The sequence below is a fragment of the Canis lupus genome, chromosome 17 (assembly GCF_003254725.2).
Source record: "Canis lupus dingo isolate Sandy chromosome 17, ASM325472v2, whole genome shotgun sequence".
NCBI lineage: Eukaryota > Metazoa > Chordata > Mammalia > Carnivora > Canidae > Canis > Canis lupus.
In genome coordinates, this window is record NC_064259.1 from 22,166,612 (window position 1) to 22,185,299 (window position 18,688).

An 18,688-nucleotide genomic window follows, 5' to 3' on the forward strand; every position below is an offset into this window, starting at 1 on the left:
ATCATGAAAACAACAAACCATAAAGATATCTATCACAAATATAACAAAAGCTGACATTTTTTTCCTGTAATAGTTGATCAGAACACTTTATCCTTTTGTAAAAGGATAAGGAATAGTGCCATTTAGTTTCCAAAAGAAGAAATAAAACAGCTAATGAATATAGAATATTTGCTGTCACCTAATGATTCCAATATTCAAAATTTAAATGATGTAATCTCTGCATCAGGTTTAAATCAGCAGGACAGTAAAACTATATAGACAAGCTCTAAATGAAGAAGCTCAGTTAGAGAGAAAAGACAGAGATCCAAAGGAAGAACAAAGTGACTGCTTGTAGAACGCTCATTGTAGCAGGAAAATTTAAACATGCTGGTACACACACTGTTCTCCTCATAAGATAGCTCCTGCTATATGGCTCCCAGTGGCGCTAACACTATCCATAGCAAAGGTGGTTTCTGGGAAGGGACCACCGTCACCATTCTGTATCTCCATGTTACTACTCTGACCCCTATAAAAGCTTCCAGGAGCAGTCTCCTCTTAGGACTGACAATCTTCACATGTCTGTTTGTATTCTCCACTTCTTGGACCTTTCTGTTCTCTGTGTCCATTATTTGGAAGCGGAATTCTTACTCTTTCAACATTACAGAGAAGCAGTGAGACTTCTTCCTCCCCTGACTATCCAACTAGCTTCATGCAGCTTGAGTCTGTATTATTGCTATTATTGCATGTCTTACACCTTGAATTTTTACATAGAGATTGTGGGAGGTTTTTTAAATAGAGAAAAAAAAGTTAAAGTTGGCAGAGTAGGGCATTTTTGTTTATTCTCCATGAATGCCATTGTTATTTCTTTCTCTGTTTCAAGTTATCACCTGTGGCTTAAGCTGTCTGGCAGCCTCACTTCTGCTTTAGTTCATGCCTGGAAATCGTACAGGTATGGAAAGCAATTTGTGGAGCTTTGGAATCATCAGTAAGACTCTTTTCATTTGGACAGCTAGAGGAGCACACATTTCATCGGAAATTCCTGTATTCTGAGGGAACTGATTTATGGCAAAGCATTGCAGGAGTTTGTGATGAAAAGATGTAGAGTTCTTTATTCTTTCAGCCAACATCATTGGAGTGCCTGGCATGTGCCAGGCGCTCTCCTAACATGGTTGGAGTGGAAGTCAGGTGTGTGGAATAAGGGTGAAGACCGCCAACCCTCAGAAAGAATGTAGTCGGCCGATAGAGACAAGCACATGAGTTTCTAGCTGGGACAGTGATGAATTCTGTGCTGGAAGTGTGCACACAGAACCAGCTGAGCCCAGCCAAGAGTGCTGTGAGTTCTGTGTAACTAAAGGCCCAGGGGCCCACAGAAGGGGTACTGAAGGAAGAATGAAATTTTCCCGAGAGGTGAAGGAGAGGACAGATGTTCCGGGCAGAAGGGATGTGCGAGTTAGGCCCAGAGGCAAGAGTATGCCTAGCATGGTGCATGGAACAACGTGGATGTCTAATCATGAGTGATCCTGGCTGTAGCTCACTCACATGCTAGAATTTAGTTAGGTAAACAGTAACAATCTAGAAGGGTTTCACATCTTCCAGGAAGACAAAAACAGAAAATTACTGGGTTTTAGTGTGTTCCTTGTCCCTGGATCATGTGCCCAGAGCTCACCATGTGTTGGGGCTGGAGTGGACACCCCTCCAGTCCCCTGCGCCATCCCCAGCCAGCTGTGGTCAAGTCCCTCTTCACACATTATGTTGAGAGCATTCCCCACTCCCTTAGCCTCCGTGTGGCGTGGCGGAGGCAGTGATTTAGAGGAGCCCACACCTTGCACCCATGTGTGGTTATCACCCACACACAGTCACACAGATGTGCTTCTTTGTCTTTCCTTCCAATGTTTCAAATAAAAAAGTTGAGCCCCTGCGAGGCACTTTCTAAATACTTGATGGCTTTTGGAGGCATGAGCACTAGCATCTAGCATGAGCACATCCTACCAGCTCATTTATCCAGAGAACTGAATTCAGTGAACATGGGAAGGAGGGACACAATAAATTCTTTCTTTACAAAAGAAAAGTAGGTGGTGGTGGTGGTGGGGCATCTCCTGAGGCAACAATATGGGCAGGTGAGCAAAGGCTGTGATTTGGTGGGTATTTGAAAGTGACAGTGGTGAATTGGGGAGTCTGGAAAGGGGAGAGACTTGTGGTCTAAATGTGTCAAACTCAGGCACATGAAAGATCTGTAGCATCCATGCTTTTTTTTTTTCTTTTCACGTAATGTTACTTAGTCAAACTTTTGGAGACTATTATAATGTTAAAAGTACCAGTGTGGCTCTCTTTGAATTTGTTAACAGTGGTTTATAATCTGATGATCCTAAGTTTTCCAGTTGTTAAGAGCCAGCTTTTCAACAGATTCCCATTAGAGAAAAGGCTCATAACTGAGGAATTGTTTCAACCGGCTAGACTTCATCAGGGAATTATGGGTAGGCAGTTTCTTTTTTAAGTGGCTTATAAAGCATTTGAAAAATGTCGTTGTGGGGTAGAGAGCACATGTCCAACCATTGTCCTTTTTTGGGGAGGGACACTGGTTGGCACATTCTTGTTTTATGTCGCCCGCACCCCAGGGCTTCTGTGTGACTCCTTGGGGGCTTGGGATGGCTCTTAGGGTCTTAGGTTGGTGCTGGAGGAAGCCAGTGATACTATCGGGGCTTGACCAGGTTTGTAGTGCCAGTGACTCCAGAGCTTGGGCCTGGGGATGGGGACCACAGTTGGACTGGGAGTCAGTAGAAAACAGAAATGAGACGTGGATTAGATGAGGATAAGCCATTTATTTCCCTCATTCTCAGAGAGTCTCTGGTTTGGCCCAACCTCCCAAAGTGTCTCAAAGGGCCTTTTTCCTTTTATTCTGGAACTACTTAGAACCCAAACTCTCCTACTTTTCAAGCAGGGGTTAGCCAGAGCTCTGTGGCAGACCTGCCCAGGATCTTATCCCAAACCCCGTGAGCAGGGCTGAGCCCCTGCATTCAGAGTATAAAAGGGAACACAAATGGGTGTGTCCTTTTTGGCACTCATCCCCCTGCAGTTTGTTTTTTTGTGGTCAGAGAATCTTGCACAGCAGTTACTCAGTGTCAAGCTGGCACAGCTGCAGCTAATTTAACCGGTCATCTGTTGAGTGAGGTACTATTTCCATTTGTGATTGGGGTAAACTGAGGGATGAGAGCTTTAATTATTTGATTTAAAGCCAGAGATAGACTCCGAGAGAACCAGGACCAAGCATTTGGACATCCTTTCTTTGCTTTCAATTTCAGACATACTTTACTAGATTATACCATTCCCTGTACCCTTAATTGGCATAAGTTTAAATTTTAGCCACTGCAACCATCACCTCATACCAGTTACTAATTCCTTAAATGAGTACCAGTTTAAATGAAGCCTTTTGAACTTACAGTCAAGTGCCTAGGAGTTGCACTTGTTTAAATAGAAATTATTTAGAAATTTGAAATGGCATACTTTTGCCTTTTATCATGGTTCCTCTAGTAGTGTTCAGGCCCAGAAGAAAAGTGCTGTCTTTGGGTACTAAGTACTAAAGTCTCTGGGCAGTAAAGATAAAGGGTGTTTGGAACATACTCCCCTTTCTGTAGAAGGATGCATGTGGGGAACTGGAACTTGCATCATGGTTAGTGTGTAGACTCCAGAGTCTGCCAGAACTGGCTTTGAATCCTGCCTGCCCCAGCTGGGTAATACTGGACAAGTTCCTTAAGCTCTCTGTGTGTCCATTTTGTCCCTTGAGGACAGTTGTGAGGATTCAGTGGGTTACAGCTACGGAAGCACCCTAGGGGCTTCGGGCTCTACTCCACACAGGAAGCACACGGGGAACAAGAGCTCTGCCTGGGGTGGCCTACCCCGGGCCAGGCTCCTCACTAGGTGCCATGACGCACATTCCCTTTCCATTTCCATGCAGTCAGGTAATCCTCTTCCTTCCACGGCTAGAACAGTGTTAGTCAAATGTGATTTTTTTAAGCATCTTGACTGAATATGACACTGCATCAGTGACATTTTGATAGCTGTCATTGCATGGTTTAGTTCCAGCATCTTTCAGCACTTTCAGAAGCATCAACCTTTACATGTTGGGGCTTCTCCAGCAGCAATTATAGCCACAAATGAAGAAAAGCTATACATGTTCCCATCAAATATCATTGAGATTTGTGTCACAGGCCTCTAGTGACAAAGACTTATTTAGCTGCTAGATGTCAGCTCTTTTTTCCTTCAGATAAAATTAAACTGTGGGGGTAACCATTCAATCCATGAGAATAAATTGCCTTTCCAATCATAATTCTGTAGAAAATCAGAGCTGGCACCAAATATCTTGACTTCTGTATAGTTTTGTTCTTGTAAGTGTATGGATGGATAGAGTGGGATGCCCCAAAGAAAAAAGAAAAGAAAAGAAAAGAAAAAAGAAAAGAAAAAAGGAATTGTGGTTTTTGACCAGCTTATGGCATTTCCCTCTGGTGAAATCCTTGCTCTTACCCGCATGCCATCTCAGCCTGTAGCTGTTCTGCTTTCTCCATGACCTTCATCTGAATGTGAAGCTCTGAGTGCTGGTACTTATTCCAGCCAACTCAGTAGGTGGGCCAGGATAAGTTTTATAATTAGTTTCCTTAATGGCCCCAACTGGCCGCTCTCAAAATAATTGTGTTAAATATGGCCTCTTGTGTTATGTGGGCTAAGTCAATAGCTGGCTATCTGCAGGGCTTTAGGACATGTAGAGAGCTATTTGCCCCTGGGAAGAAAAGAGCATCTTTCTGGACTTGAGGCAGGTCACAAAAAGGTACATCTGGAAAACAGTCGCATGTGGCTTAGATGGTTAAGGCAGCCCTTATGTCGACTCACGCTCCTTAGTAGATCACACAGAGCCAAGAGCAAAGATCTAGGAGAGGTGTGTAAGGCAGCCATCCTTGCTTGATAGTTAGGTGCCATATTTAGACATCAATGATATGTGATGAGTGAAATACTGACATTGCTAGGCCTTCGAAAGGGAAAAGGGAAGTGAATCAGAGGGCAGGCAGAGCAAGAAGAATTTTGACCACAGCCAGAAAGAAGGATAAAAGGAGAGGCAGAGTGTATCCCCACCTGACACGGTGTGCTACTTCGAAGTGTGGAACATGGTTTGGATGAGGTAGGCTGGCAGAACTAGCCAGAGGGCCCCTGAGTGGACCCACATAGCCGAAAGCTCTAAGGCAAGGTGTTCCAGAGCCATGAGAATGAGAGCTAAGGCCATGTGGGGGTGTTTCCCTTAGGGACACTGCCCATTGAAAATTGCTAGGTCCTCCCCATTTAGTTTCATCTCTAGGCCCACAGCTGCTCACCTCTAGGCCCACAGCTGCTCACCTCTACTCAGTCAGGAAGGCTGGAGATTGGTGTAGAACTTTCCCTGGAGCTGTCTTCTTAATAGGAAGTCCTAGACTTCAGGGACCAGTTGCAGGGGTGCATCTGGTGCAAGGAAACAGACGCTTTCAACTTCTACTTCGTATCTTGATACCGGAGATCATAGAGATGGAAAACAAATGCAAATCCCACTCCATGTGGTATGTCTGGCCACCTTCATGTGGGCAGTAAGAACTGGTGGAACCCCAGTCCAACACTGGTGGAAACGCGGCAGGTAGAGCAAGGCACTTGTGCACGGATGGATGGATGGCATTTATGCTTCTCTTCTGTGTGGTATTCATTGTTGTCAAACACAACGGAGTGAAAGCTGCCCCTCCCAGCCCCGACTGGAGTTTGTGCAGTGTGTCTGGGCCTAGAGCAGGCCTCCTCCTGGGCCGCCTTGTGGGCTGCCTGTGTCCTGAGAACACAAATATAAACCTCGGGCACATGAGGACATGCACAGGCCGCGGAGCCTGTCAAGGGCTCTGTCATGTTCCGAACGAACAGATGTTTATCCCACAACATTTTTCTTCTTGGGGTTTGTCCAATGCCTTTAAAAAAAAAAAAAAAAAAAAAAAAAGCTGTTTACTCTAATTATTCCCTTTTGCTGCCTTTGCTTGTTTTGCTTTGCTCTTTTCTTTTCCCCATACATTAAGGACTATTCGTGTGAGGAAATTCTGCCCAGCTGCTTTCTGGAACAGGCCATTCCATAGCTTAAACCAGGAACCCTTTGTTCTTGGATCGGAGTGGAACTCAGATTGCCTTGTCACATGTATCTTGGCGCTTCTTTCCTGCAGTTTATAGGCTTTTTAAAATCTATTTCCTTTCTACCCCAAAGATGATCAGCTTCCATAACTTTTCTGAACATAAGTAACTCCAGATCCCTTCCTTGTCTCAGGTTTTCTCCTATGGTTCAGACAGTCCTTTATTAATAAGCACATACCGAATTTCTGAATACCATGGCACTGTACTGGGTATTAAAAGAGAAATTGAATTTTTTTCTTGTTCATTGGTTTGTTTGTATTTCCTTTATTCAAGAAATATTTTTTTTAGTTCCTCCTATGTACCAGGTCTGTGCTGGGTGCAGAGGAATCAGCAATGAGCAAAACAAACACGGTCCTTGCTTTCAGGGAATAACCAGCATGGTGGTGGTGGTGGGGCGGGGAATGGGGGAAGACATGTAAAGAATTAATAACAATTCAGGGAGATACAGGCTGTAAAAGTAGTGCTCAGGGTTCTTTGAAGAATGGAAAGAGTGTTAATTGGTCCTGCCTCAGGCATCAAAAATAACTTTGCAGAGTACCTGACATGTGAGAATATTCCAGAGAGGGCAGCATATCCAGAGACAAGGAGGTATGAAAGTGTGTTTGGAAAATGATAGTTCAGTGGGTTCAATATCTAGAGTGCAAAAAGAGAGGACAGAGAAGATGAAGCTGGAAAAGTAAGATGGGTAGCCAGGTGGCGAAGGTCACATGACATGACACATTTAGAAATCTAGAGTTTGTCTTACAGAAGATGGGGGTGGGGATGTGAAGGGCTTTTAAGCAGAGAAAATACATACTCAGTGTTAGGAACTGAATTGTGATCCCCCCAAATTCATAATGTTGAAGACCTCACCCCTAATATGTTAGAATATGACTGTATTTGGAAGTAGGGTTTTAGAAGAAGCAAATTAAGTTAAAATGAGGTCATTCGGGTAGGCCAATCCAATATGACTGTTGTCCTTCTAGAAAAGAAGAGATCGGGACACACACACACAGACTGTGGAAAGACTGTGGAAAGACATAGGGAGAAGACCATCTAGCAGCCAAAAAGAGTGGCTTCAGAAAAAGCCAGCCCTGCCAGCACCTTGATCTCAGACCTCTGTCCCCCAGAACTGTTAGAAAAGGAAGTTCTGTTGTTTAAGCCAATGATTAGTGAAATTATTCAATTTAATTTATTTATTTATGTTAAAGATTTTTTTTTAATTTTTATTTATTTATGATAGTCACAGAGAGAGAGAGAGAGAGAGAGAGAGAGAGAGAGAGAGAGGCAGAGACATAAGCAGAGGGAGAAGCAGGCTCCATGCACCGGGAGCCTGACGTGGGATTCGATCCCGGGTCTCCAGGATCGCGCCCTGGGCCAAAGGCAGGCGCCAAACCGCTGCGCCACCCAGGGATCCCCTTAAAGATTTTATTTACTTGTGAGAGAGATAGACAAATAGGCAGAGGGAGAAGCAAGCTCCCTGTGGGGAGCCTGATGTGGGACTCAATCCCAGGACCCCGGGATCACAACCTGAGCCAAAGGCAGACACTCAACCACTGAGCCACCCAGGTGCCCCAGTGAAATAATTTTGAAGAGAATATTTACATAGCTTAACAGTAGAAAACATTTTTGGGTACTGTATTCTTAAGGATCTCGGAAATACATTTGTTTATAAGTAATCTGTATTACCTAATGACAGGCCATTTGTTAACCAGTTTGCTAAGTCCCTTTGGTAGATAACGTTCAGTCGGTCGGCTGAGATTCAGTTACTCTGTGTATTCCAAAGTACTTGAACTATAGTACCTATAACATCGAGAAGATAATAACATTCAGATGCTGTTTTTCTTTGCACTTATTTAATCTGTGTTTCTACGCCATGAATTGGGTACCATTAATATTTTCTCATTGTCAGGGGTGAAATGGAGGCTTAGAGAAATTGCTAAATTTCCCAAGACCACACAGCCAGTGAATGTTAGAGTCACATTCTTCTATTTATATGAATCAATGAGCGTTTTCATTAATACTTAGAAAGACTTTCTTGGACCTCATTCAAGAGCTTTTTGCTGCAGAAGAACTCAAGGAACCCAATGTAACACACTTAACACCTAAAAGGTGTGCTTCTGTAGTCTAGACTCAGAAGATACCTTTAAAGAAAGTCCAACACGGAGTTAAACCATTTTGCCAGAAAGGGATGGAATGGCCCAGTAGGATGGATAAATGATATCCTTTCTATCTTTGTCTAGTATAAAAGTTGTATCCTTTGTACCGAATTAAATAATTTCACCAGTATCTGATTTCCTTGGAAGGCCATTGCTCCAGCCTTCTGCAAGTGTAAGAAAAGTACAGTTAGGACTTATATAAACCCTGGCCTGCCACTTCTGGGGGAATTCTGCACATAGCTTGGTGTGGTATCATGGGGGTTGGCCGGTGTGCTTTGAACAGGTAGTGATCACCCCTAGTGGCTCTGAATTTTTTCCTTTCGTTTATTTCTAACTCTCCCCCTGTTTGAGGGCTTTGCAAGGTTTGGGGGCATGTGAAAATGAAAGTTTGTGGCCCAAGGTCCTTACCTTCCTGTTCAGTACATTGCTGGAACTTATTCATATATTTATGATTCTCAGAGGACAAGAAGCGCAGTTCTGAACAAGATTCTGATCTCTGAAGCTAGTATCTTGAATGAACTTAAAGGATCTCTCTAAAAGTTGAATGGCTTCAAGTCAGACCTAAAATGGAGACAGGAAGATATTAGTATCCTCACTTTTTTTTTTCCTCCTGTTTTATCTTGGTGGATATCCGGTAACTTCACCTCTCATCCAGGATAATTAGTGTCAGTTCTAGTCCTCATGTCAGTCAATTCAGCCAGCCTTAGAGCGACACTGCAGTATGGGTTTTGAACAAACTGATGAAAGATTGAGCTTAACTCCAACGTGTGGGCTTCTTATTATCTTAGTACTCATATTAAAGACCTGCCTAACTGTATTTTATTATGGGTTTATTTGAAACTTTATTTTTTTAAAACCCAGGTAAGGATTGTGGGTCATTTTTTTACGGGCTCTTTGGAACATAATATTGAATGAAATTTTCTTTCAAGTGGTAGTAGTAAAATAAACCTGAAATCTATTACTTTGATTGTAGGTGTCTTTGGTTGAGGGGCGAATCACTTCTATTTTTAAAGATGTTTTTGTTTTACTCTAAGTATGTGCAATATCAATGACATTGTTACTTCTTACCCATTCTAGAAGATAACTTGACAGTATGTTAAAAACCTTGAAAAAAATGGATACCTCTTGTTCCAGAATTAATACAGTTCTTACCTAGGTGGAACCTCTTTGGCTTAAGGCATTTATTCACCTGTCTTTATGAGCTCTTCAAAGAAACAGTCTAAATGTCCAATAACAAGGGGTTAGATACGGGTATTATGACCTATCCATATAAGAGAATCCTGTCAGCCATTAAAAAAAAATGACTAATGGCATGGAAATATATTTCTAGTACACGGCATTACAGAAGTCTTGGTATACTGTTAAGCTTTAATAACTTCAGAAGTGTAAATGCTTCAATAATTTTAAAAAATTATTTGAAAGTTTAATTCTTAAAATTTCTTTTACGTTTCACTTTTTGAATTTGGGGTGATTTTTAATTTTTTTGGTTTCAGTTAATATTTATCAGACTAAAACAATAAATAAAAATTAATTTGTTTGAAATTGTATAAGTAATGTATATTTTATAACAATAAGCACAAAAATTATAAAACAAATGATAAGTAGGGGTGATAATTTCTTAAAGCAGACTTTTAAAGTGGTAAGTTTAGCTTGCATGATTCGATTTTTGTAAAAAAATATATTCTTGTATACATTGGAAATAAAAAAGGAAGGCCATACATCAAAATGAATAGTAGTTTTCTCTGGGGTGGTGGGATAATGAATTGTTTTAGTTTTCCTCTGTATTTTTATCTATTTCTCCAGTTTTCTACAATGAACATGTATGACTTTCTATTCAGAAAGTCTTATTTAAATATTTTAAAGAGGAGTCAGTATCCTGACTCCTTTGATATCCAGCGTATCACAGTTAATGTGTATGAAAAGCTAGGAATATTAACTCCATTCACCAAGTGCCATTAAAGTAATTAACTTAACTTTTAATGCTGAAAATAAAGAACAACTGAAATATAAGAAATATTCTTCCTTATAGCTATAAGCTGTTTCTGTTTGATAGTATCAACATTTTCTAGAAGTTATTTTTAGATTTTTGTGAACTACAACAGAATAATATGAACTTCAACAGAATTATATAAATGTAGAAGGAAGATTGGAGGGCTTTTTATTATTATTGTTTTGTGTTTTATGGTTCTAAGCAATTAAACAAGGATTCATGAGTAGAAGCAATAAAGGAAAAGAATTTATCTTTGTAAGAAATTTGTTTCTCTCTCACAGTTTTAAAATATTGTTAAAAGAAAAATCAGTGTATCCATTAAAGGATATACAAATTAAAAAGACATTAAAGTGAAGTAAAAGATATAAAAGGATATACAGTGCAAAGTACATTTGTACAACCCCAGATCCCCTAGATTTGTAGTCACTCTTCTCCCAAAGTAGCCAGTGGACAAGTATGCACATCCTTCAGGAATATACAAGGGTATACGAATGTATCCTTTCACTTGTCTGATATCAAACTATACACAGTATACTGTAGCCTGTTTTTTTTTTTTTAACTTAAAAATATAGCATGGAATCATTTTGTATTAAGCCAGATAGGTCCACTGGATGGTTATGACATACTTTATTTAACCACATCCTTTTTGATGAACATGTGAGTGTTTTTGTTTTCACTCTTTTGCCACTATCACTAAATAGGAGTATCTTTGTACTTACACTGAGGAGTATTGTTACAGTGGTCACAATCTGTCGAACAATCAGAAGTGGTGATTCCTCTAGTACTTGATAGTTTTCGAAGCTTTTCTTTTGTATTACCTTATTTGCCTCCCTTGGCCTTCAAAATAGTTAGTTCTCCACTGTTGGGGGTGATCAAGCATCAGAGGCATTTGCAAGGTTGCTGTAGAGATGAGGTCACTCATTTAATGGTCAGGTGCCCTCTGGCCCAGTTGCAGGGAGGTGAGGCAGTCCGTTTGTGCTCTTGCCATAATAAAGGCATATGTCTTTTAGCAGTTGGTGTTTTCTTACTAATACAGACTGAAGACAAGGGAAAGAGGAGGGAAATCCCATTGTATGCTAATCATTGTTCATCTTTAGTGCCCTATGCTCAATTTTAAATGGACTACTCTAGTGAGAATTTCATTTACACCTTGCTTGTGGCGCTTCTCAATTCCATAGTAATTAATAAGTTATATTGTTGATACCATAGCTGGGTCTCCTGGGGTGTGTGTAGCACCCGGAATGTTTACTGATTTTTATGAAGCTCATCACAGAAAACTATAGATTGGGACCTTGTTTTCTTCAGATTTCAGAGTTTGTTTCATTTTCTTCTCTTCAGCTAACTTAGAAACAGTGGCTACTTGATTTTTTGTGTGTAATACTTTTAGAACAAAGGACTTTCTTAACATGTTATATGCTCATCAGAGTTTTGCTCAGGGATGTAATCAAAAGGGAATGGTAAAGTCCCAGAAACTCAGGGAATGAAACATTCCTAAAGATTACCTACCTCTTCTATGTTCAGTTTATTTTGTTTTGAGCTGTGCATTGACAGTATTCAGCATACTACCCTTAATGGAACTGGCCATTCTTTTTTTTTTTTTTTTTCTGGCATCTGATAGTATGATCAGATGAGTATGTTTGTTCAGAGCTTTGGAGAACAACATCTGTGATAAACTGCATGAGTCTGTTCTCCCTTCTAATTTTTTGATGTTCATTGTATCAAATTTTTCTTATCAAAAAGACAAAAAGGTTTTCATAAGAGTCTGAAGGATCTCCTCTGGTTACAGAACAGGGAAGATGCAGTAGTGCTTCGTGGCTGCCACCCACGTTTAGCCCCAACACACCTACACTGCATGTGTCTGCTGCCCTATTCTGCTTCATTGGCTCCTTTGGACAGGAAGAACATCGGAAAAGGACTGGGCGAGAAGTCCAGGGCTGTGGCACTCTGCTTCTACATGTCTTTTTCCTCAGGACATCCTGGGTCTGTTCTTTCTGTCAGCTTATACTTCCAAGCAAAGAAAACCTTGTCTTGGCAAGGTGTGGCTGCTCTCAGAGTACTCTGGATGAGTGAATATGTGTGTGTGTGATGGTGATGGACAAGTGTTTCTGTACTTTCTTACTGAGTAGAAGAAGAAATCAAGTTTCAGGTATTATCATCAGAGCAGTCCAAATGTGTTTTCTGGACAAGTTAAAGCAACTTTTAAAATTTATTTTTTTAAATTTTTATTTATTTATTCATCATAGTCACAGACTGAGAGAGAGAGAGAGGCAGAGACACAGGCAGAGGGAGAAGCAGGCTCCATGCAGGGAGCCTGACGTGGGATTCGATCCCGGGTCTCCAGGATCGTGCCCTGGGCCAAAGGCAGGCACCAAACCACTGCACCACCCAGGGATCCCAACTTTTAAAATTTAAAACCTCATTTATTATTAGCTCAGGCTACTGTAACAAAATACCATAGAATGGGTGACTTAAACTCAGAAGTTAATTTCTCACAGTTCTGGAGGCTGGGAAGTCCAAGTTCAGTATAGTCAGTTTCTGGTGAGACTTCCTGGCTTGCAGATGGCTGCCTTCTTGCTGACTTCTTCAGATGGCAGAGAGAGCAAGCAAGCTCTCCAGATCTCTCTTTTAGGACACTAATCCCATCAGACCTGGGCCTTGCCCTCAGGACTTCATCTCATCTAATTACTTCCCAAAGACCCATCTCCAAATACCATCATGTTGAGAATTAGAGCTTCAGCAGCACATGAATTTGAGGGGGACACAGACATTTGGCTTCTGCCTGAGTTAGCTTTGTGGGGCTTGCCCTCGTACAGGTTATTATTTACTTCTTACAAGGCCCTAATTGAGCAAAAACTAATGATATATAAATACATGACTCTATTTACTCTTAATCCCTTTGGTGTGTATAATTCACAAGCCCCTAGGCCTCACAAGACCTCAGGTAAGGGCCAGGTAGGATGCCAGATTCCCCAGATCCAAATAGCCTCAGGAAGGGGTGAGAATGTTTTAAATTAGCTGTCTGAGATGTCCTAGTGTTCAGAGCAGGGGGACGGTGTACTTGAGTCATTAAAAGCAGCCACAGTGACCCAGCACATCTCTGGTGATCTGGCTCCCAGGTTGTTGAGTTCAGCAGGGAGCAAGGCTTTTGGATCACACTGAGTGTGGCTCTAATGTCTGCAGACTGATTTCATGCTGGGACCACAGTGTCCCTAATCTTTTCTTGGTGATTTTAGATTTTTAACTCAGGTCTGGTTGTTGGATTGACATGATATTGTCATTTCTGTTTGATTTATCAGTGCATCATTTGATGATGAACTGCCAAGAAATCAATGACAACTCTGTATTGCCAGTGAAAATTTCAGGCAGCTTCAAGCATTCATGTACAGGTTGGTACATGACCTTTGGGTTTGCAAGTCTTGGATGTTACCCAGGAGAAACAAAAAATGAGGACAAGATTGAGAAATAGGATTTATAAAGGTTAAGAGAATTAGGAGGATGAAGAGAAAGATTATAAACTCCCTGTGTACAGGTATTTGAATGAAAAACAAAGTATTAAGGGACAGGATCCCTTGCTTTAGAGTAGAATGACACCTTCCAGCCAGTTTATGAAGCACATCTCACTAAGGAGTTTTAATTTTCCCATTAATCTTCACAATAAAATCAGAAATGTGGTTATCCATAGGACTACATTCTAAACCTTTGGGAAGGCCTACTAACCCATTTATTCATTCATTAAACAAGTATGTACTGGGCATCTACTTTATACCAGCCACTATTCTAGGTACTGGGGAGGTAGCAGTGAACGGAATAGATACGAATTCCTGTTGGTGTGGAGATTATGCCCTAGCTGGGGAGACAGACAATAAAATAAATAAGAACATGGTGAGAGAGCAAGGAAGAGGGATGCAATGTGGGGGTGGAGGCGCAAGATGAAGTTGCTATTTTGGATATGGCGGTCAGGGAAAAGCCTCACCAAGAGAGTGACATTTTAGCAGAAGGAAGTACAAGAGTGAGCCATGCATCTGTCTAGGGAAGGAGAATCAGCAAGCATGGAGGCTGGGATGGGAGTTTACTAAAAGTGATCAGGGATCAGCAAAGATCCCAGTATGGCTGGAGTAGAATATGTGTTGAGGCTGGGGGTAGGAGGTTGAAGGTGGAGTGTATGGGAGTGGGGAAGGTGAATGATGTGATCCATCATTTTAACAAGGTCACTCTGACTGCTATCATGTGGATAGATGAAAGGAGCAAGAGTAGAAGCCAGGAGACTAGTTAAGAGGCTCCTCCAAAGTCCAGGTGAGAGGTGATAGTAGCTTTGAGCTGAATGATAGCAGTAGAAGTGATATTGAATGGCATGTGTCTGAATATGCTGAGGCAGTTGAGGATTTGCTGGTAGATTGGATGTGGAGTGAGAGTAGAACTAGCGTTAATTCCAGGGTTTTCGTTTCTTTGTTTGGTTTTTATGGGTTCAGCCAGAAGAATGGAGTTATTCTTTACTGAAATTAAAAACTCTGTGGTAAAGCAGGTTGGGCTTTGGGGTGGGGCTGGGGAAGATCAGGGGTTAGGTTTTAGATAACATTGAGTTTGAGATGTCTGTTAGATCTCCAAGTGGATATGTCAGTTAGACAGTTGGATGTGTGAATCTGGAGCTCAAGGGAGAAGTCTGGTCTGGAGATACATATTTGAGAGTTGTTGGTAGATAGGTACCATTTAAAGTCTTGATAGTAGATGAGCTCATGTAGCAAGCAAGTGCAAGATGGAGAAGAGAAGACTGAATCTGAGCCCTGGAGCTCCTACAGGAACTAGCTCCAGGCAAAGTTGATTGTCTAAGTCAGGGGCCAGCAAACTTACTGTAAAGGACCCTATAGTCAATAGTTTATGCTTTGTGAGCCAACCCTTCAACTCTGCCAGTGTAGTGCAAAAGCAACCATAGGCAATCTATAAACTAATGAACATGGCTTTGCATATTTAGGCAGCAGGCTGGATTTCGCCCATAGGCCATAATTTGTCAACCTTTGATATGTTCTAGCACTTGTCTTTGTACCAAGACTTTTCCTGCTTTCTTAGACTGTAGACTTTTATTCTAATAGTCCATTTTGAGTAGACAGCCATAGTGTGTGATAGAACCAGTATATAACCTGATACATTAAATTGGTCCAGCCTGATCTAGTCAGAGAAGTCCTAAATTTCAATATTTTACTTTACTTTAAGTTCTGACCCTTTAGTGTATTTTAATCAGTTGTATGAGGAGAATGCATAACAGTTACTGGAGATAGGAAGACAGTAAAATTGACAAAGGTGAGTTAAAGAAAAAGAAGCCAGTCTGCAGCAAGATAGATTTAGATTGATTTAGATTGTGTATAAATAACCTTAAGATAGTCACAGTTGTTAAATAATTTACCCAAGATAATTCATGGGATAACTACCTTAAAAGATGTTTGTTTTCTTTTGATTTTGTTTTTGTTTAAAGGTTCTTTCTATAACTTGGGGGGTAATTTGGATTTTATAATCCAAAGACCAAAGCATTAAACACATGGCAATGAGTTCTATTTTTGACTCCTGATAGTATCTGTTCACTTAGTAATATGCATTTAAGGTTCCTTCATGGTGCACCTGGGTGGCTCAGTTGGTTAAACATCGGCCTTTGGCTCAGGTCAGGATCCCAAGGTCCTGGGATCCACCATGTCTGTCAGGTTCCGTGCTCAGCAGCGAACCTGCTTCTCCTCCTCCCTCTGCCCTTCCCCTTTGCTCATGTTCACTCTCTCTCTTTCTAGAAATAAATAAATAAATAAATAAATAAATAAATAAATAAATAAATAAATAAATAAATAAAATCTTAAAAAAAAAGATTCCTTCATGTCTTTTCATGGCATGATAGATAATTTCTTTTTAGTGCTAAATAATAGTCCACAATCTGGATGTACCACAGTTTATCCATTCACCTACTGAAAAACATCTTGATTGCTTCCAGGTTTTGGCAGTTATGAATAAAGCTGCTATAAATATCCATGTGCAAGTTTTTGTGTGGACTTAAGTTTTTCAGCTTTTTTGAGTAAATACCAAGGAGAATTGCTGGATTATGCGGTAACAGTATATGTAGTTTTCTTAAGCAACTGCTGAGCTCTTTTCCAGAGTGGCTGTAGTGTTTTCATTCCCACCAGCAATGAATGAGAGTTCCTGTTGCTCCACATCTTCACCAGTATTTGGTATTATCAGTGCTCTGGATTTGGGGTCTTCTTTTTTATATATATATATTTTTTTTTAATTTTTATTTATTTATGATAGTCACAGAGAGAGAGAGAGAGAGAGGCAGAGACATAGGCAGAGGGAGAAGCAGGCTCCATGCACTGGGAGCCTGACGTGGGATTCGATCCCGGGTCTCCAGGATCACGCCCTGGGCCAAAGGCAGGCGCCAAACCGCTGCACCACCCAGGGATCCCTGGGGTCTTCTAATAGATGTGTAGTGGTATCTCTTTTCCTTATGACAGATCACATGGAACATCTTTCCGTATGCTTATTTGCCACCTGCATATCTTTTTTGGTGAGGTGTCTGTTAAGGTCTTTGGCCCACTTTTTTATTTGGTTGTTGGTATAATTACCTGTTGATGTGTCTTGATTGGTTGATTGGTTGGTTTAGGAAACTGGATTAGGAGTATATTTCCAAAGAATGGTCATTGGAAGTATAGGAGAGCCTTGTGACTATCTAAAGAACTTTGAGTAATAGTAATAGATGTTGAGTAGTTGAAGTTATGCAGTCCTGTGTCATTTTTGAGAAATTAGTCCATTACGATGGCTCTAACATAACTGAATTTATCACTATGTATTGCTTATCTAGACAGTAAATATATATCTTTTGATGGTCAGTATTTAAACATATTGATGCCAGCAATAAAGTTCTCACGGACTATGAAAGCCATCTGGGTTGATCTGGGACTTTACTTTTGGACTCATTATTCTGGAGCCTCAAATGGTTCAGTGATATTGGGAATCTTAGAACCTCTTCTGAACTGTTGAAGAAAGAACCAGTGTAAACCTACTTTGAGTTGCATAAGAACTTCCTCTCTCCTCCGTTCAGCCCCTTTTTGTTTCACCCACAGCCCCAGGTTGTCTGGAGAAGGCCCCGAGATGTTGTCTCAGGTTCAGAGAGGTTGTCCTCCCAGAATCTGTCTCTCTTTGCTTTGGGGGAGGGTGGAATGTGTGGGAATGTGTCAGAGCTGATGGCCCCCCACTTGGGGACATAGGTTCTCCTTCTACTAGATGATATTGCACGGTCTGTGTAGAAACACATTACAGGGCACTTAAAAGTGGAGTGAATCCATTACATTTTAGTGGGGCTTCTGTCCTGAGGGTCTCTAGATTTCTGAACTATGACACCCATAGAATCATGGTTCACAGCGCGGAGTTGAGACACCACTAGGGCACCCCATCGGCTCCACACAGGTGATAAAACTATTGAACAGAGACATCCCTCCCATGTTTAGAGTCACGTGACATACTAAATGGCAGTGGCAGGACTAGAATTATGGTGGGTCAGTGTCAGAAAGGATTTGGATCATCTGTATTGTAGTTCAGAGTTCCCAGGCTTTAAACAGAGGACCAGGTTGGGTAAGGGGATCCGCTATGGGGTTATTACAAACACTGCAAACTCTATGTACAGCAACTGTTGTTTGCAGACTAAATAAGTGTCTAACATCTGTATGCCATTACCTTAAGAATCAATGCTGGCTCTGCTGTGATTAATACATTGGAGTTTTGTTTTCAGCTGTCATTGCATCAGAAGTATCTTTTTATCATTGTGTATTTTCTAATCGCACAGATTTTTAAAATATAACTGCTGTTATTTGATTAGCCTGACAGAGGCTTTGATGCATTAAAATGTCCCTCATGCTTGAGAAGATTGAGAAATGCAAATCCAGCCCAACCCTCCAACTTACTTTACGGGCTAGGACACTGAAATCCAGAGGAGATGGTCAGTAATAAAGTAGGGACTAGATCCTGGTTCTTGCAGATCCAAAGGGATTATTGTTTTGGTGTTTTTTTAAAAGTATGTCATTGATGGTTCCCATTAATGCAAAGCACTCTTATGAATTAGGAAAATTCCTAAGATATCCTTCTTCCCTCAGTATAAGTGAAGGTCGCATAATGAGGCATGAAACAAGCAAGCCATAGCAACACATTATGACAAAGGCTGGTGCCTGGCTTTACTGTAGAGAAGCTGAACATTTCTCCAGCCCAGCAGCCAGCCGCCTTATCATGGAGCCAATCACCAGTTCAGACAGCATTTAAACAAGCCTGACAGGTGTTTGCTCCGTTATAAGCCTTACACAGATTCTGCAGTTACACTGTCAAGCCAGCCGCACGGCTTTTCATATTACTTTTGGATAGAAGATGTTACACAAAAATA

At 41.1% G+C, this 18,688-nt stretch overlaps 1 protein-coding gene and 1 long non-coding RNA gene across 14 annotated transcripts in view; one reads left to right on the top strand and one right to left on the bottom strand.

Moving 5' to 3' along the window:
- BABAM2 (BRISC and BRCA1 A complex member 2) overlaps window positions 1-18,688 on the top strand; it is a 449,505-nt gene that overhangs the window by 298,140 nt on the left and 132,677 nt on the right. The gene's annotated exons all lie outside the window — the stretch shown is intronic.
- LOC112664609 (uncharacterized) lies at window positions 2-18,389 on the bottom strand. Its single transcript, XR_003139851.3, has 3 exons — window positions 18,219-18,389; window positions 8,706-8,858; window positions 2-7,941 (listed from the first exon to the last, which is right to left on the bottom strand). It is a non-coding gene; the product is annotated as an uncharacterized LOC112664609 (long non-coding RNA).